Source organism: Aythya ferina (assembly GCF_964211825.1).
Source record: "Aythya ferina genome assembly, chromosome: 5".
NCBI classification, from domain to species: domain Eukaryota; kingdom Metazoa; phylum Chordata; class Aves; order Anseriformes; family Anatidae; genus Aythya; species Aythya ferina.
Window position 1 is genome coordinate 41,231,127 of NC_140301.1, and position 19,670 is coordinate 41,250,796.

At 46.6% G+C, this 19,670-nt stretch overlaps 2 long non-coding RNA genes across 3 annotated transcripts in view; one reads left to right on the top strand and one right to left on the bottom strand.

Annotated features, from left to right (window-relative positions):
• Nucleotides 1–8,196: 8,196 nt before the first annotated feature.
• The window catches only part of LOC311438161, a 34,831-nt gene continuing 23,357 nt past the window's right edge, over nt 8,197–19,670 (bottom strand). Inside the window, exon 3 of the long non-coding RNA XR_014693950.1 lies at nt 8,197–8,828. This is a non-coding gene — a long non-coding RNA (uncharacterized lncRNA). The remainder of the gene's footprint in view (nt 8,829–19,670) is intronic.
• Nucleotides 9,749–18,093, top strand: LOC311437817. 2 transcript variants are annotated; one of them, XR_014693732.1, is made up of 7 exons: nt 9,754–10,280; nt 10,663–10,786; nt 11,916–12,008; nt 12,439–12,668; nt 15,388–16,035; nt 16,943–17,059; nt 17,372–18,093. It is a non-coding gene; the product is annotated as an uncharacterized lncRNA (long non-coding RNA). The 2 variants fall into 2 exon arrangements; XR_014693731.1 differs by lacking the exons at nt 16,943–17,059; nt 17,372–18,093 and having other exon boundaries at nt 9,749–10,280; nt 15,388–16,076.

The window sequence follows — 19,670 nt, forward strand, 5'->3', positions numbered from 1 at the left end:
CGCTTGTGCTTCTGAGTTCACATGGCTGCATCAAGGTACGGACGGACATGCGAATCCCGGACGGGATATTTTTTTACATTAAGTCAATGAATAAAATATTCAGGCGTGCTCAGAAATCCGTGCACCAACTCCAACACACCCAGGAAATAATTTGGGATTGTGTTCTGTCCTCAAACAGGCTTGGAGGGCGGCAGGGCAGTGCCGCGTGTGAGTGATTGCAGTTTTAAGAAACTGGTTTGACGTCGGGAACAGGTCGGAGAATGGCAATGTAATCGGATGAAATTTTGTTTAAACATTTTTCATCAGTTGCAAACAAAACACGTCGTATGAAGCAATGGTGGGCAAAACACAGGTAGGTCTTGGAGTCACCTCGGCGGTGTCAGACCCCCAGGTCTGAAGGGAAACGAAAGCTAACAAGAAATCGAGGCAGCCTTCCCTGGGATTTTTCCGGGGCTCCGCTGGTCTTGTGCGCAGGCAGCGCTTCCCGCGGCTCGGCGCTGCGCGGCTTCCTGCGTTCGTCCCGGCCGCGGCTCTGAGCCCCCCCCGCCGCCCGCGAGGCCCTGCCCGCCGTCCCCCTGTGTAATGTCAAAGCTGGGAAACACCTGGGCTTTGAGGCAGGAGCTGGCGAGGGCTGTGACAGCGCAGGAGCCCCGCGTTGAGTGCCCCCGGGTGGAGGTGTTGGCTGCGGGAGGATGCGACGCGTTTGGCTCCCCCAGGGGACAGAGGGGACAGACGGACCGGGCTAACGTGGACTGATGGACACCCCTCGTCTCACGTCCGTCCCCTTCAGTGTGAAGGCAGGAGCAGGCTCCTGCACTGTGCTGTACCGCACTGAAAACAGACGAACAGGTGAAACAAATGCGCAGCGGTGCTAAACCGGGGAAAGACTCGGGGGTAACGAGGTCCCGCGGACAGAGCTTCCCCTCCAAACCCCGCGGTGCCTACCCGCTGCCCAGCCCCTCCGAGCCGGCCGGCATCTCCCGCCCCCCGGCATCCCCCCTGCCACCGCCTTACGCCTTCCTGCCCTGCCTGAATATTCAGATCGGGCTTGGGAGGGTCGCGGGGGTGCTAGTGGTGGTGGCTATTAATGATCTGTTAGTAGCTTGGACAGGTTTAATAACTTTGCCGCCACTTGTTCTTAGCAACCCCTCTGGAACCCAGACAGTGTCTCATTAGGGCTTTCCTGGTGTAAACATTTGACTTGAATGAGCGGTGCTGAGTTAATTTCTCTTTGCACTAGGATTTGTTTAATGACATATAGGGAAATAGACAATTCTCATGTACCAGGCCATAAAGCTACAGAGGGCCAGATTTTAAAAGCATATTTTTGTTCTAATAGAGCAATCGGGTTTTCATTTGTCACATGTTACATGAATTTAGAGTAAATGAAAAAAATACCTCTATTGTTCTGCATTAAATTATAGGAACCAATTGGGAATTCCTAGGCAATTTTCTCCATCTCTGCCTTCGCTTCTACAACACCTAGTACCAGTGCCACCTACAGGAATACTTGCGTTTTCAAGCTTTTTTAGAGTAAGAAAGCAGAAACACCGACTCCGAAAGCTGTTTTTCTTTGTAGCTTTCGTTTGAGTTCTCGCTAACACACACACGTGTGCAAACACACGTTCTTCTCTGCCACGGCAGGTGGAAGGCAGTGGGGGAAAGGGAATCGCTGCAAGTGAAGGCTTATACCGAAGAGTTTTTTGGGGTGTCGCTGGCTCGGTGCCGGGGGGGGCGAGCAGCGGGGGCGGCAGCCCGCTCGCTCCAGCGGAGCCCAGCACACCCACCAGCAGCACGGGGAATTTACGAGCTCGCCTGCACAGCGCCCCAAATCAATGCCTGTTTATCTGCTGGCTGTATTTTACGAGGGCCAGCTACAAGCCAAGTGCTGCTCTGCCTTGCTCTCCTGCACACCTTAGAGCTTTACCTTCGCCCGACGATTTATAACGAATGCCTCAGAAATTCCAGGGGCAAAATAATGATCCCTTCCCTCCCGGCTTCGGCGGAGGAGGCCTCGTCTGCGAGCAGCGCTCCCCCTCCGCTGCAGTCCCGTCGAGGCGGCCCCAGGGGGGCGGCCGGGGCCGGAGGCGGCGAGTACCGATCCGCACCGCGCTCCGCAGGTGGCTCCGCGGGGGCGGAAAGTTCCTCCTGGGCTTGGTGTCCCCTTGTCCTTTCCCTCGTTTAAACCTCCCCTGCTTTCTGATCAAGTTTAAAAGTGCGTCCTTTTTCTCTGGGTCCTTTACCTTTAAGGGTTTTTAGTTCCCATGCTTCTGCAGGGGCATAAAACCCTTATCCAAAAATGTGTGCACGTATATGTGCGTATTATTCAGCGTCATTCTTATACAGCAATGTCCGCCGTAAATATCGTTGATGCCCTTTCTCTCCGGGAAGGATATACCTCTGAGAAGATCCGAGGTCTGCATGCGGGTAGGGACAGAGGTGTCCGCGGCTCCTGAAGGACCGCGACACTTGATCCAGGTGCAACAAAAAGCTCCCGTGCGCGCCGGGACAAAGTCTGGGCTGGAGGCAGTTCCAACAGAAAAAGGCTGCTAACGCTTTTCCCCGAAACCTCGTCTCCTTTTGAATTACCTAATTACAAACCCCAGAGTTCGTTTTTCCTGAGAGGGTAAGAAATGCGGCCAGGTTTTTAGAAGAAACGAACATTTTTGGCCTACACTGGAAGATTTGTAGCCATATTAATATTTTAACGCATGGAGAAAACTCTATCGTTCCGACCTGGAGACTTCCATTTCGTTGTGAGAAATAAATTAATCGCTAATGCCAGTACTAGTACCACTACTAATGCTGCAGGGAGCAAGCAGAGTTGCCCGTCCCCTCCTGCCTTGCCCGGGTTTGCAGCTGCTCTCGGCGGCTCCCCAGAATGGGGGCAGCACCGCGCCTGTCGCCCCGCTTTCCAAAGGGCCAGCGACGTTATTAATGCATGGGATAATAATAAGCCATTCGCGACGTGACATAGCAAAGACGCAATCGAGCGTGGCGTTCTCTATCGGTTGCTGTTTTCTCATAAAGCAAAACAAAATTCCTGGCTCCCCGGCTTAAAAACCTTCTGCGGGGACGCTCAGCGCTGCCTACGCGCCGGTGCGGGGTCGAGCCCTGCCAGCTTCCCCCCTGCGTGTGCGCGTTTGGGATCGAAATCTTCTCTTCACCCGGCCAGGTGCCATCTCCAGAGCCCCCTCTGCCCCTTCTTCTGTGCCAAGGGAGCCTTGGCCGCCCGCCGCGGCTGCAGCCCCACGGGAGAGGAGCGGGGCCAGGTCCCGCCGAGGAGCCGCCGGCCCCGCAGCCGTACAGCCGGGGGGGGGGGGGGGGGGGGTGCGTTTCGCAGCGGCCCCACTCGATTTCGTTTGCAAGATATTTTTCGCCTACAGTCTCAATATAATAACTGAGGGGCTAAAACCCACCCGGCGCATTTCCAGCGTCGCAAGGTTTAATGAACAAGAGCGCTTTAAATACACACATTTCGGAGAAGAAAGGCTGTTTTAAGGAAAGATCCGTGGGCTTTGGTGCTGCCCTGCCCTACACGGCAACTTCTGCCCGGTTGCGGGGGGAGACGCCGCATTTTTTGCGAGGCCGCTGGGGGGGACCCCGCCGCTGTCACCCCTCGGGGTGCCCCCACCTCTTCCTACCACACCTGGCCGGGAGCAGCAGGGAAGGCTCAGCACGGAGAGTTTTTTTCTGCCTGGGCTTTAAATCAACGGAGGCAGAAATCAGCTTTTGAGCGTGTCTGCTTCGATGTGCGCTTACTGCCGAAACGCAGCAATAATAACACAGCGACGAGCCGGGGCCGGAGGCCGTTTGGGCTTTCTCCACGGCGCTGTGATTTTGCAGTTTCCAAGAGCCTTTTCCAGGGGCCGCGAACACTGCTGTCCGATCCCCTGGGCCCACCAGAATGAACCCCTATGGGCCCCTTTCCAGACCCGGGGCCACCCTTTGCAAGCAGCCGCAGCTGCCCCCCACCTCTCCCCCCCCCTCCACACACACACATCCCGATCCCCTCAGGTGGATTGGGCGCAGCAGGACCAGAGGCTGGGCAGCAAGACGCAAGGGACCCCCGCAGCATCCCGGGTGGCAGCTGCCAGGCTGGAAAGCCAGACCCGGCCTTTTCCAGGAGCCGCATCGTTTTAACTGCAGTCCACGCACTGTCCTGGTTTAATTTCAAGTGAGGGAGTTGGAGGGAGGAAGGAGAGGGATTTTTGCTGCGTACAGCAGCGTGCTGAGCACCCAGACCTGGGCTCAGGCTCCGTCGGGAGAGCCCAGAGCAGTGTGCAACGGCCTCGACTCCCACCGCAGCCCTGACGGCAGGGCCCCCTTTCCCTGGGGACTGCTGCTCACCGCCCGTCCTCGCCGCTGCCCCCGGGACCGATGGCTGCTGAGCCCACCCAGCCTGGCTGGCTTGCCGTGGCATTTCTCCTCTTGTCCAAGGTTGAGACCTGCAGTGTCCCCGTTCGCGACACTTTGCCTCAGAGCGTTTTAGGTCATTGCAGGGACCTACGTGATGGAAAGGAAGGTGATGTTGAGGCCCCCAAGGGAAGGTTTGCAGGAAAGACCCCTGAGTATAGATGCTGCGAAGGTCATGAGGAAGCCCTGCTGGGGATGCTGGAGCTCGCAAAGCCCGGCAGTCCCGCAGCAGGGCTTCTCCGCGTGGCAGAGGCCAGTGCTTACCCCAGGGCAGGCAAACCACGGGTGCCCTCGACGGGAGGCCGAGTCAGGAGCTACCTGTAGTGCAGTGGGAGGTTTACAGCATCTCTTCGGTACCCAGGTGCAAGACCAGTTCGTAGCCGAGACGAGCGGCCCTTGAGCTGCCAAACGCGCCGCTGGTCACCGGGCAGAGGCAGGGTGAAGTCGAGGAGCGGCTTCGACACACGTTCGTCGATCGGTGCCCGTAACTCTTTGCTCAGAGATTTAGCAAAATCAATCCAGCTACTTTCGTTCGTTGATATAAACCGCATATGTGTATTTAATGCTATCCTTGTACTATCAGCATCCCGAGTACTGTGAACAACCTCAGCCTCTGCATATCACGCCAGAATCCACATAAAAATCTCTTCACCTCGGTGCAAACTGCCTCCACCTATATGTAATAGGAGCAACAGAAGAAATGTCGTATAGAAAAGAACAGGGAACAACATCCCGTTGTTCTTTACATTTTCGTAGCGCACGAAGGGTTTGTTTATTCTTTGTACGCACACAATGTAGGATGAAGGCGGGTGCTTCCATGGGGTTTAAATGAGGTGCCCTTTTTACCATCTTGTTTTTAACCCATAAACTCCACAAGTAAATTTTGACTATCAAAAGAAAGGGAAACAAACACTTTTCTATTACAAATCCCTCTCCCGATAAATACAGCTGCAAGTCCAAATAATTGTCTGGTTCTGAATGGGAATTTCATTTAGAAGAATCAGATCATCATAGATTACAACATTCCAGAATTATTAGAATATTATTATTGTAAATTAACAACTATCTAATATTTGGAGAGCTGCAGCATGACAGAAGTTACAAAACGGTATCGGGATCAACTTTCTATATTAACTTGCCTACAACTTTCTCAAAAATATGTGGAAGGTTTCTACAACAATATAAATGTTTTAAAACGTCTGAACCTATTACCTTCCTTCGGTATTTCTGTTCGTACACACATAAAAAAAATACACTTTCTCATTTACAAACAAATCTGAGCATGCTATTCAGAGAAAAGGTACAAAAGAGTTAGGATTACTCTGGAAATGCGGTGCGGATTTAGACAATAAAGATGAACATTAGCTTGGCTTTCAGAGACGTATTTATTAACAGCCAGCTAAAATTCTGATGCTTATATTGCCCGGACTGTACAGACTCGAATTAAAGTAGTTCCCCTTTAGGTATATACATACGGCTGTATACTGTATGCATATGCATACTAGTGCTTGCTTGCTGGACCACAGGAAAGGTTTGGGACAGGTGGGATCCCCAGATCAGCGGGAAAAGGAAATTACGGCGCGGAAGGGCCAGTTGCGGGTGGGGAGGCTGGAGGCGAGCATTCCCGTGTCCCCAGGTGACACCAAGGGACCCCGCGGGCTCTCCTGCCCGACAGCACCGCTGCCGAGCCCCGCAGGCGGCACCCAGCAGATGTCAGCCCAAGGCGACCGGGTGGAAAATGAGGAAAGCGGGCGGGTGAGAAGGTCCCCGGCCGCGGCACAAACTCGCAGCCTTTCTGCCCTGCTTTCGGCAGCGGCTGCCGGGCCGAGGGGAGCCGGAGGGAGTCCGGGGGGCAGGAGGAGGAGGTAGCGGGGAGAGCCCCCGGTGCCGAGAAATGCCACCGCCTGCTCTGCCATGCTCTGTATGCGTATATATATGTATATATTTATTTTCAGCGCTGTAGTGTTTTACACGAAACGGGACGTTTTCTGGGAGCGGGAGGCGGTTCCTTTCCCGGAATAATCAGAGCAACATTTGCCTCCGGCTTCTGCGCTGGTGCTCCCCGACTGCGTGCTTAAAAACAACGCGTTTGTTCTTGCTCGTTTATTTTTCTCTCGGTGTATTTTGGGACTCCCGAAATAAGCCGCTAGTAATACCTCTAAAGCCCTTTTGGCGTCAGAAGCAAAAGCAACAAATGCAACCGCTTCTGCCTCTCTTTTACCCATCTCGCCCCCCATCTTTGAGCTGGATGGGAAAAAGGCGGCGAGGAGAGGCACAGCGGCGGCTTGGACAGAGACAAAGGGAAACATTTGTTCTGGAGAGCAACCCTTTTCCCCACAGAGACCCGAAATCCCGGCTGGAGGAGCGGTGGGTGCCGGGCCCCGGCCGCGGGGCTGCCTCCCTGCCTCCCTCCCCGTCGGGGCGGGGCAGCTCCCGCTCTGCCGGTTTGCCAAGGCAGGAGGTGCCCGGGGGGGAACGGTGCCGTTCCTACAATATTCCTACACTTTGCACGGCAGGGAAAAGGGGTCCGCATCGCACGAGCCCCGTGAAACAGCCGGCGTGAGAATGAGCTCTCTGCCCACGACTCGCCCTCTGCGGGGCTGCTTGAATTTGCCGGGAGGGGAGGCAGGAGAGCTGGGGCTTCTCGGCGTCTTTGTTCCTTAGGGAAGAGGAGATTTATCTGTTCCTGAGCTTATTCTCTTGCCAGGTTGATCTTAAGAGCGATTAAGCGATTTGGAGCAATACTCGCCTCATCCTGCTCGCCGGAGATCTCCCTGGGAGAGAAATGCCCCAGCTGTGGGGCTGATATTGGGAAGTCCCGAGGGCCTCAGGGTGGGATCCTGGTGTCGTGGGAGACCCTGGCCATCCCGGAGGGTAGATCTGCCCCCCAGCTGTGGTAGGTATTTGCTCTCTGGCCCTGGGAAAGCACCTCCAGGGGTGAAGAAAACAGGCAGGTAATGAAAGGTGCCTGTCCTGGCATTGAATTACAGCCAAACTGCAAACCTCAAATCCTCTATTTTCACAAAGTGATTTAAAAATAATAGTAACAGGTCCCCCCCTGCTTTGCAAGGCACAACTGGGCCAAAGAGACTGCTCTCCCTCCTGGGAGACTGCTCTCCTGGGGAGCAGAGGGTGCACAGGGCAGTGTGTGTGCGTGTTGTAGGGGTGTATGGGACAGGGGTAGGGGGCTCAAACTGCCCTGGTGCATATCTGTGAGTACGTGTGTTGAGTGTGCACTGCTCTGTGCATGTGGTCGCATGCTGTGTGCTTCTGCACGACTGAAGCTGCTGTGCTGGCACCTTTGACCCCTCCAACCAGGCTTTAGTAGGGACTGCGGCATGGCTTGGTCCTCATTGCTCCTGCAGACACAGCTGTCGGGCTTCCCCTTCTGCCTGCTAGCCATTCTCTTAAAGCATGGCTTCTCTTATACAACAGCAAAGCAGCTCGGCAGCCTCCCCGAAGTTGCTCTAAGTGTGGTGGCCCAGATGTGTGGTTAGAATAACCCTTGCTTTCTGGGCGGTTGGGGTGGAGGAAGGTCTCTGGGCTTAACTGTGCTGGGAATTTTCCACTTTCGTTTCAGTCACAGAGACTGGTTGTTTCCAATGTGGAAAGCGCTCCAGGCCTCTCTGTGATTAAACTCATCTGCAGCGTTTGGGATGGGACATTGCAGACTCAGAGACTGGGGCATGGTTCACATTCTGTTAGGCCTTGACAGGGCTGCAGGCGCTGTAATTCAGAGAGGATTCATATACCAAGGGTTTATCTCTCGCTCTCTCTCTTCCCACATCTCTGCTCGCAGCGTGAAGGCAATCCTGGGCTCAGTGCAGTGTTTATATCTAACGCTCCCCTGTATATCAGAGTCAATCATGTAGTTTTAAAAATTATTAGTAAACCACAAAAAACAACAGATTCAGGCATTGTCACTAATCCAGCCCATGGTGGCATCTGCCTGAAAGAAAGTGCATCCCGTATTAATGGTGGTGATGATGATTGCCCTATTTGCTGTAAAGCAAGACCACAGGATACAAGATTAATATGCTTCAAAAGCATATCTCTCACTGAGAGCTGGCTTCTCTTTTTCTACCCTCCTTCCCTCTGCCAGTCCCAGGATTACAGTTTTAACTTTATGCTTCAACACTAAGGAAGACCCATAGCCCTTCCAAAGATCTGCTTAGCTGACTGCTCTCAAAGCAGCTAAGAAATCTCATCTGATTTCTTGCCCTCTTTTTTCAGGTCATTATGTTTTTCTGCCTTTGAGGACACACCTGAAAATCTTCCCAATAATCTATGAAGAAACAGTCTCTTCTAGGTGATCATAGTGCATGGAAGGTGGACGTCCTTTCAGAAAACTGGTGTGTTAAGGTCACCGAAGTGATGTGCTGGGGAAGGCTTCCTCCGGCTGAAAGTTGTCACTGTTGAATGAAATGGATGCAGAGAGTGAGAAATCCTTTGTCCACAAAGAACAAACAATCATCATCCCTGGAATGAAGGGATAAACTGTATACACAGCAGGGAGTGACATAAAGGCTGAGAAATGCCTCTCTCCTCCTTGCTGCACCGAAACCCTCCTGCTGCTGCCATGCCATGGTTGTGGCCAGCAGTGGGCAGAGCCCCACTGTCCCCAGCTTGCTACAGGCTGCCAGTGGGTGTGGAGGCTGCCTGGCACTGGCATGCCTGGCATTTCCCACACGGTGCCCAACACGTGCACAGTCAAGCCCAGATTTCCAGGTGTTTTTATTCTGGGCTTAATTCCATCACCATGCACCAAAGCAAGTAGTGTCTTATTTGGCAGTAAGTCTTGTTCAGTCTTAGTCACGAAGGTGGAATTGGTCCTACAGCAGGAATGATAATAGCTCTTCACCTAAGTCCTTTCCAACACTCCCTGTATGGTCTCCTCATCACAAAAGCAAACAGAAGCTCCCAGAAAAGCAGCAGCAAGTTCAAAGGGATCCATCTCCTCACCACCTTGATAAAGAGCATGGCACTTTGCCAGGCAGTGCTTGCTCCAGGACCACAGTTTGAGCTGTAGCGTACCATTTCTAGATACTGAAGGACTAGGAAGACACTGGCTGCTATGCAACTACATGCTTCTTTAAATACACTTATTTAACAATGGTTAAAAAATTAGTGGTTAAAAAATTTGGTGGTTAACAGTACTGACTGTGTATGCCACTTCTAGCCTGAATCTACTACCTGGCTTCAGCTTTCAGACACCAAAAATTAAAATGTCTTTGCCTTCTGTATGTGACAGCAGGAGCGGCTTACAGGTGTTGGCCCAGTCTCCCTCCCTCCACCCTGTAAGAGGCTATAAAAGCTCTATGGGAACACTGGGGAAGAGGCCTTGTGCCCATTACAAGCTGCAGCTGCTGTTGCCTGGGCGGTGGAGCCAGGACATGTGTAACAGCCAAATAGCTAGGCATAGCTCAGGAGCAGCTCACTGTGTGCTATTATTCATCTCAAGTATTTTTGAAACAGTTTTTTTTGTTGTTGTTGTTGTTTTTTTAACTGCCTGCCATTTTGGTCACATCCAGGTCCATATTACAAGGTGCTGAGTAACAGCTTATGAGCCACATCAAGCAATGGCTCCAGGGTTTGTTTACCAACATCCACTAGAGACCCCAGCTTTTCTGTAGAAACAGAAACTGAGCCCAGGCTTATCCAGGTATCAAGCTGTCACATTCCTTGGGGCCTGCAGAGCAAACTGGCCTTTGTGAAGAATGTTTACCATGACTGTAAGGCAGCTGTGTTTAGAGAATCATTTCAGGAAAGTCTAGAAATAGCCAGCTAGATTTCCATAATAGATTCCTATCTAATTGTAAGGGAAGAATAACTGCTCATCAGTCGCAGCTTTGCATCCGTCACAGGTAATGCAATGGGATTGCAGTGGCAAGACCCTAACTTAAGAGTCAAACAAGCATGTGGGGGAGTTTTCAAGGTCCAAATCTCACCTACCACTCAACTGTAACTCAGATTTTAATTTATTCATTATTTCAGGATCTGTTCCTAAAAGATTAATAAAAGAGCCAACTTGTATGATCCTGATCTCTGCACCAGTAGTGATTTTTCCTGCTCAGCAGGACTGTCACAGCTTTTTACTCCTGCTGTATGAGGGCTGTGATTACAGTCCATTTTTCTGCAGCTATTGGCAGCCTCCAGTTTAGTGGAAAGATATGCTGTCAGATTTAGGATACAGAAGAAAACTAGCCACAGACTGAATTAATTAATATCCTTGATTTCTTTAAACAGCCTGAAAGAAGACGTGCAGAGAAGCAAGGGAAAAAATTCTTTTGCTTTGCCTCATCGTTGCTTCAGTTCCATAACTTCATGTCTGGTGATCTAGACGGAGGCTTATTCTTGCTTCAGGACAAAAGTAAGTTTTTACTGTAAGCAATCTCTCCTGTGCAAGGAATCCTGACCAATTCTTATTTATTTATTTATTTACATATGTATATATATATTTCTGAACTGCACCAGCTCTCAATCCTGAACAACTCTTTTTCCATGTTGTGTGGAAGAGTTAACAGAGGCAGCTAAATACAGAACATGGAAAAGGCATGAATTTGTTAAAGATGTGCAAGTTACTTTGTACACCCATGTTGCACTAGCTCTGAGGCAGAGTGCCTTTAACTCACTCACTTAAATTCTATTTTAGCCTGGGCTGGACAAGCCCTTTAGTTGGCAAACAAATAGATTAGCTGTATTTTTGTTTTGCTTTGGGGATTTATTTATTTTGCTAGAAATAGATTCTGTTTGTCAATGGCTCCTACAGATATCAGGGGAATATTTTAAAGTTTATTTTAATCACCTTCTTCGAAATGTGAAACTCCTCTCAATCTCCTTTAACGAACCCAAACTTTCAGAACTTCCCGCCAGAAAGCTGTAGCAAGTTATGAATTCTTCACAATTTTATCAAACTCTTTGCTTGGTCATTTCCACATTTAATTTGACTAGCTATGAGGATTATTGTCTCCCTGTGGCCTTATTTTCTAGTTTTGCTGCCAGCACTAATTTTTGACTAAATTATCATTAGAACAAAATTGGTTAAACTAGCTACACAAAATCATATTTGATAACTGAATTAAATATCAATGAAATATAATGATAAACAGATGAAATAGCTTAGACAAAATATTTATTTTCTCAGTACAACTGCCAAGTTCACTATTTTAGAAGTCATAGGGACAAGTACTGCCTTATGGTTTACCTGCTTTGCTTTCCAGAGAGAGTAGAAGCTACCAGAAGGTATGAAAGTAGCTTTATACTCTATAGCAGATGACAATTGTCTTGTTTAACTCAAACTTTATCAGCTTATGCTTTCACTCTGGAGTTCCTTGAGTCAGTTCTTTGATTTATAATGGCCTGAATGGTAACTGACAAACATACACTTGTAAAGGAGACACAGAAGCCAGCAGCAGCCAAGCAGACACATTTGAAAGCAGAAGTTTGTTTATGAAGCAAAAGTACAAATTTTAATTTATTTATTTTATTTATTTTTTTAGGTAACTACAGGTCAAGACATGATGGAAGTACTGTAAGGGAAGAAAATTAGTCATCAACCGTTTGTGCAGGGTTTCACTAGGAGGAGCCATACCGTATGTAATGCTCAGAGCTGTTTGCAATTACTGTACACCAGATCTAGTTCCAGGGCAGTTTTTTGCTATTTATCTTTTTAATGAAGACTTTTCAAATAGATCAGAAGGCAAATTTAACTCAAGTAACTGTGATCCTTTGATTTCTCAGTACGTTATTTATAATTATAGACTTCATTCTGCCACCAAGAGGTCAGTAGCTATAATTACCACATCCACACACACTTTATGTAGGGCTGTAGTATTTTGTTAAAATAAATAAATAAAATAAAATAAAACTATATCTTCCTGTAAGCTTTGTACAACGATAATCACAACAGATATGATTCTGCCTTGCACTTAAACTGCAGGAGAAGTAGTAGGCAATAAAGACGCTGAGGAATCAGGAGTAGGAGCAGGACATTATTTGATTTCTGCAGTTGTTCATCCCTAGGGAGAGCACAACCGTTAAAGGACTGAGAATGGCACAGAGCCACCCCAGTCCCGGTTGGAAAACACAGGAGAAGAAAAGGAGTGAGTAACGAGTCAGACTCCCTTTGGGAGCTGCCCAGGGTTCCTGTCATTGCCGTGTTCCTTCAGGAAGCTCAGAGGTCCCTATGGGCTTGTTGTGGAGAAGATGGTTATGGCTCAGCCTCCAGTTCTGGACTGATGCATGCCGCAGAGGTGAGTAAAGCTGCATGCCTACTTCTGGGGTGCAGGAGTAAAGGTCCATAACCTCACCTTCCCGCTCAGTCAGGGCTGGGTTGAATCTTCCATGGAATTTAAATTAAATTCCTAAGGCAAACTCTTTATTGAATTTATAGCAAAGTCTGACCCATGCTGTGTTTATGTGAGGATGTCCTTTGTTTTGTTGGGTTATTGCTTAATTACTAAATAGAGAAATATTAAGTACAAATTTCATGACATGCAATATTTCAAAATTATATGTACTGAAAAGTCTTACTTACATCTACCACACTGACATTTAACTCACTTTCCATTATTCCTGAGGCTATTAATGTAAGTAATTACAGGAGGCAACATGTCTAATATTGACTGTATTGTGGAATAAAGAGATGCTGAGCTGCTAGAGTGTGTTTTATATTAAGTACAAAAAGCTTCTGATACATTTAATGTAACTATAAATCTTAAGTCAAATGCTTATATGTCTCTTTTATGACCTGAATAAACTCAGAGGTAGAAGCAGGGCAGCTGAATAGCCGCTCACTGCCAAACCGCATATTCAGCTGAATATGCACTTACAATATCCTTTTCATATTGAATAGAAGCAGAAAGACAGAAAAGGGGCTGAATATTTTCTCTAAATGAAGTAATTTCTTTCCAGAACACTGAGTTTAATGGCAAAAAAAGCCCTGAATAAACATGAACTTTAAAATCAAAAATATATAAACAAAACATAAAACAATCAAAACAGTGTTATTTTTTCAGTGGAAATCTAGTCCGTGCTCGTGATAAGAGGTACTCTACAGGTTTTGATGCTTTAACTGTTGAACACCCGGGAATCCTGTGGCTTGGGGAATGCATGCTGCTTTTCCCCAGCAGCTAAGCTGGCTCTGGTACAGAGGCGGTCACCTCTGGAAGCACAAGCATTTGTTTTTTACATGGGCTGGGGGGGGAAGGCTAGGCTGGAAAGGTGAAGGTCATTTGGAGGGTCAGCGCTATGGACACTTCCAGACTGGACACAGCTGATGACATAATTTCAGTTGGCTTTGTGCTTGGAACCTGCTTGCATGTGGCAAAGTTAAACCTCCAAGCTGAGCCCAAGCACAAAGCTGGAATGGGAAAAGCATGTGCTGAGACCAAAGTAAGGACGAGGTAAGGCCCTTCCAGGGGCACTCTTGATCCTGTCCCCCTGGGTACCATGACATCTGTGTGTCCCTGAGGCACCAGTAGGGATTTGCAGAGGTTTCAGTCCCAGGTACCTGTATGGTGCCCTTGAGGAAACTTGGTGAAACACTGGCTGTGGCACAAGAACTTGCAGAGGCAATATGGGGTAAACCAATTTGACCCAGAAAAAATAATTGCCAATTGCACTGAAAATCACAGAATTAAACCCAGAGATAGACCAACTGCTAGAAAGCACAAGCCCCTACTCCAATCAGTTCCCACTGAAATTCATTCATTTGAATGGGAAACTTCAGTACAATATGACCTTTTAATATTGAACATGTCAACATTTAAATTGATGATGCGATTTTTTTAGAGCTATTTACAAGGGGAGTATTTCCCTCTGAATTTGTAATAAATCATGTAAGACATCTTTTCATTCCATTCCCCTTTAAAAAGAAATATTTGGTAGTTTAAAATGTTTAATGTAGTGGAAAATCTAAAGGGAAAAATAAAGCATCAATAGGCTATTTCAGCAGCAGAAACCACCTGGGACCTGCTTAACCTCCTAAGCTCTTCTCCAAATTTATTTGGAAAGAGGCATATAAAGAGCTCATCACTTTCCTTCTCCATTTTCATGTGTAGAGCATATGAAATAGTTTAGCATCATGCTCACACTCCAACCTGATATTGACGGCAGGCTGAAGTAACTTGAGATCACTATTTCTTCCTCCTTATGACAGTTCTGGAACATTTGGTTGACTAATTACCTTGTTACTAGTCAGCATATTTTTTGATATTTGACTTTATTTATGAATGTATATGTCTATAAGGGTAAGAGCCACACACATAGGATACCATTTTAAAACAGAGGATTATTATGCCACCATGTTTGCAGTCTTTCCCTGTGCTTATCTCTTATATGAGAACTACACAGGCAAGAGAAAGTTTTACTCATGTCCGGTACTTCACCTCATCCATCACTCAATACAGGCCAAACTGAAGGACTCACATGAAGACCTGATCAATCTCTTCTTCAGTTCAGTGCAAACCTTCCCCTGACTTCAAGGGATAATGGACTAAACTTAAAAGCATGAATAGAAGTTATGGGACATCAGGCAGTGTGGGCTATCCCCCCTCTTCTCCTCAGTTTAAATCACATTTGCAGTTAATAAATCTGTAAGAAAATATTTGTCATCAGTTCAGCTCTACCCTTCCAAACATAACAGACGAATTCTGCCTACGCTGAGGGAATCGGTATGGCACTCCTATTGCAAGCAACACTCCCATTACTGTCAACAGTGACCAACCAAGTGAAAACTCCACATTTAAAATGAAAATGAATTATAAGGATGCATGTGTGACAGTGGAATGCTGTCTGTGTTTGTATCAGTGTCTCTGTGTGTATATATTTGTTTAGTTATTTCTTGTCTTAAGATAAAGCTTTTAACATACAAATTTTAAAACTTTATGTTTAAAGGTTGAGCCCTGTAGCAGCAGTGTGTGCCTTTTTGCCCCCCACTGCTACTATTTTTTCTCTTTTTTTTTCCCCCAGGAGCATCTGGCTTGGCAGACTCTTGCAGTTGTATCTGTTCTGAACTCATCAGAGGTAGCTCAAAAAGAAATCCATGAGGTGGCCCCAACTCTCTGTCCTCTCCTTCAAACCCCTGTTGAAAGACCATTAAAAAGCTACATGACACTGAAGCACAGCATCGGCATTAAGAACACTGCACGTATAAGCATTTATCCAGCCAGAGAAAAGTAACATTAACCTGACAGACTGCCTCCAGAAATAGAAGAATATATGTATGGGAAAGAAATGCTTCATTTTTGATGGTAAAAATGTAAGTGGACCCTCCTGAAGGGATGTAATTAAAAAATGTAGCAGGAGTAGGGAGGGGAAACATGGATGATGAAAGGCAGTTTTATCCCAATAGAAGGCTTCCTTCTTTAGCATTTATGCGGAGGCTCTGTAGCTGCAAGGAGACTAAAGCAGAAGAGGGTAATGAGAGAGACACGAAGACTGGGTATTAAATGTGAGAAGAGAGCAGCTGGATGTGGAAATGAGGATAAGGCTCATGAACTGAGCACGTGGGCAAAAGACTGAAGCTAATCAGCTGCATTCAGGAGGTGGAGAGCTAGGCTGGGGGACCTAAGGGAGACTGTGACAAGAAATGCAGATACGAGAGACCAATGCTTTCAGGTAAGAGGCCGGTAGAGAAAAGGGAAGATTGGTGACTGGAACTGGATGGGAAAATTGAATGGCAACTGTCTGAGAGAGAAAGCAGTGGTGGGGAACAAGGATCCAGAGATGTAGAAGGAACAGAAATGGGACAGGTGTGGTTTGAGGTGCGTAAGACAGACTTAGTGTGGAAAAACATCTGTAAGAGACTGCAGCCACTTCCCTAGCCATTCCAGACAACAAGGCCCCTGTGTCACAGCACTGCTCCAATGTCATCCCACAGCAAAAGCGGCCTCTGGTCCACAGAGGAGTTGGCAACTTTGCATTGCTATAAATTGCCCCATCAGCTCAGAGGGTATGATAAATGCATATGGAGAAGCTAAAAGCTAACCCCACTAGTGTGAGGCATAGAGGTGTTAATGTGATGCCACATAATAGATTTTTTTTTTCCACTTTGCTTCATTAAGAACGTAGGAAATTACCTACAAACACTCTGTTAAAAGAACTCTGAGTTGCCAAAACAAACACTCAGAAGTTGGAAAGTGCCAGAGCTGAAGCTGTGTAGCTTTTTCCCCATTTGCACATATGCATAGGCAACACATCTTTATTTACAGGAAAAGGTATTCTTCTCCCACAGAAACTGTGTCAGTCTGTGCTCAGTCCTGGGTTCTGTCAAGATGATTCAGGATTGTGTAAGAGGTGCCGTAGTCTACCCACACTATCTATCCATTTGCTGTAGGTTCAATAAGGCTTTTTGAATACATTTGATTAGGGCAAATCAGTGGGGGATATCTTGCTTAAAGCTGTTGAATACTAATCTGAAGAACTAGATACAACCCTGCCTGACTGTGCCACAAATCTCTTCTACTCCAATAATAAGTTCTTACACCAAATTTTGCACACATGGTGATTAATTGCATGTTCCCAGTTACGTGGATACCTGGCTTGAGACTCCAGGGCCTGATCTGGAGAAGTGCTGAGCACTCGCAGCTGCAGCAGAACTCAATGGGATCTCTGCTCTGAATATCTAAAGAATTACATAATGGTAAGTACCCTGACGAATTAGAACCTGGAGTCTTAAATAAAGCACCCCAAATCACTGCACCTCTCAGCTCTTCTGTTACCCAGCTGTAAAATAGGGATGATAATCATAAGGGAGATCTGAAAATAAATACACATTTGTTAACTGCTTAGAAACTACAGTCATTAAGACCATGGGAAGCTTTGCAAATTAAATTAAAAACTCTTTCTTATGATCAAGATCTGTGGCAAATAGGCTTTTAGGACACATGTTAAACATATGGAGAAAGGAAAATACTGAACGGCTTTTCAATAAATAAATGCTGCCCATCCTCAGCGATGAAGAGGCAGTGATCCTGTGGGAAAGGCAAGAAGTGGTCATGTACTCAAGGATGGCATCGCAAACATGCACACAGAGGGAGTGTATTTAAACTCCATACTCCTAAAGCTGGCTATTTGAACTGCTGGACACTTAATGTCACAAATTGCTAATATGATTTTTGTGTATTGAGTGATGGGGATAATAGATGCTTAAGAATTTTCTTTTCTTTTGAGGGAGAGATTTTCTGATTGAAATCAAGCTAAACATTATATGTATGTGCTATTAGCTGACCCTAAAAAAAAAAAAAAAAAAAAAAAAAAAAAAAAAGTATGTGTATATACTGTTACAAAAACCTAATAGGAACTGGGTGACTGCCATATATTACCTGGCACACTGAAACTGTAAAGTCTGCTTTCACCATCAGAGTGTGACTTATCATCTGGAAGTGATTTAGTTGTGTGGTTACCTTTGGATTGCAGCTCTTTTGGTTCTTTACTAGAAAGCAAATAATGAAGGAGAATAAGACTTTAGCACTATCAAGTAAACAAATAATTGGGCTGGAGATTTCAAAACCAGAGGTGAGAAGTGATTTTGAAGCTATTCAAAACTCTGCAGGTTTTATCCTCCATGGTTGTTATTAAAAGTAGTTATAAAATCCAGATCTCTGCCCTCCCTCATTCCCTAGCCCTCTCTTTCCTTTACTATGTGGTATGCAGGGAACATTGCTTGAAATATACTGCTGCTCAGCTCTGCAAAGTCCGTGTCCAGAAAGTCAGTTTGTTTTCTGAAGTAATTTTCAGTGTATAGATCTATACTTTCCTCTAAGTGCACACATATGTAATTTCCATCAGCATCACAAGGATCTACTTGTACATGTATGTAATGAGGGGAAAATGTGTGCTACGCTGGATACTTCACAAGAGAATCTCCAAACAGGCTCACACTACCTTCTTCTGACTAAAAGAGCAATGAAAACACCTCTGATAAATTTGCTATGACAAGTTCATATAGCAGGTGGCCTTACTGTAGAAATGGTGCAGTTATACCTGATGTTGTTGGTATTTCTGAACCAATGACAGAACTTCCAAGAGCACATCAGTCAGAAGATATCATTCTGTGTGGGTTCCCACCTTTCATGCCTACTGCACCCCCAAATGCTTCTGCAGAGTTATCAGGCACTATTCATTCAGCAATAAATAAATTCAGAAGAAAAGAAAAATGAAGAGATGGTGACAAGTGAGATGATATTTGCTCATAGTGGAGGTTTAGTTAAGTCGAAGTGGAGGAACAACAGAAGACGGTTTCAGATGGCAGGAGCTCCAGCGGGTTTTACACAGTGTTAGCAGAAGAGGTGAGACCATAGGAAGAACCAAAAGGTATGCCTTTGCTACATTATCAGGAAGAAGGGAATGAAGAGGAGAGAGTATGATAAAGATGAACAGGTGAGGCTAGAGAGTTCAACTGATGATTTTAAATGTGGCGTATCACAGGTATTGCTCTTTAGTACCTTCACAAACCTCAGTTCTCATGTACTCACAACAAAGTGTGTGGGAGGAGCATCTTAGACAACCTCAGGAGATAATAAAAGTGAAGCTTGAAAGATGTTGCAGACATGTAGTGCTGAGTTCAAGTACTTCTGATTGGATAGTCAAAGAAAAAAAATAAATCCTTTATTCAGGTTATACTTCAAGAGAAATTTCTTCCCTGGGAGGGTAGTACAGCACTCTATGTCTTCACTCAGAGGGGCTGCAGATTCTCCATCTCCTGTAGAACAAGTGAGAGTGGAGTGCAACAGCATGTTGTATTAACAATTTATCCTTGATATCGTTTTCTTTACTAGCAATCAGACAATATGTGAATTAGTGCACAGGGCAACCATCCAGGCAGCAGAATCAGTATGTGTGGTACAGTATCCTAATAAATCCCATGTAGTTACCAGAAGAAAACTGACAACAATAATGCATTCATTAAAAGTGTCCCAAAGGCGCAAAGAAAATCAGTGGCCTGGCTTTCTGCTGCCTCCCTCTGGAGCTTATCCTTCTGTTTTCTGAACAACCGCTACCAGTCCATTGGGACTAGGCCTGTCATGGTGGCACAGCCCTGCAGCCCCATCCACATCCTGACCCTGTGAGCACAGCCCAGAGCCAGGGAGATGTTATGGCATGATAGGTCAAGTGTGAAAGACACCAGGGTGAAGGGAGTCTGGGGAATCTCACATCCAGAGCACAAGCCTTACACTATGCATCTGTGACTGACAGCACAAATAGGCTTTTGCTTCCTTATTTTTTTCAGTTTCACAGAAGCAGATTTAGAT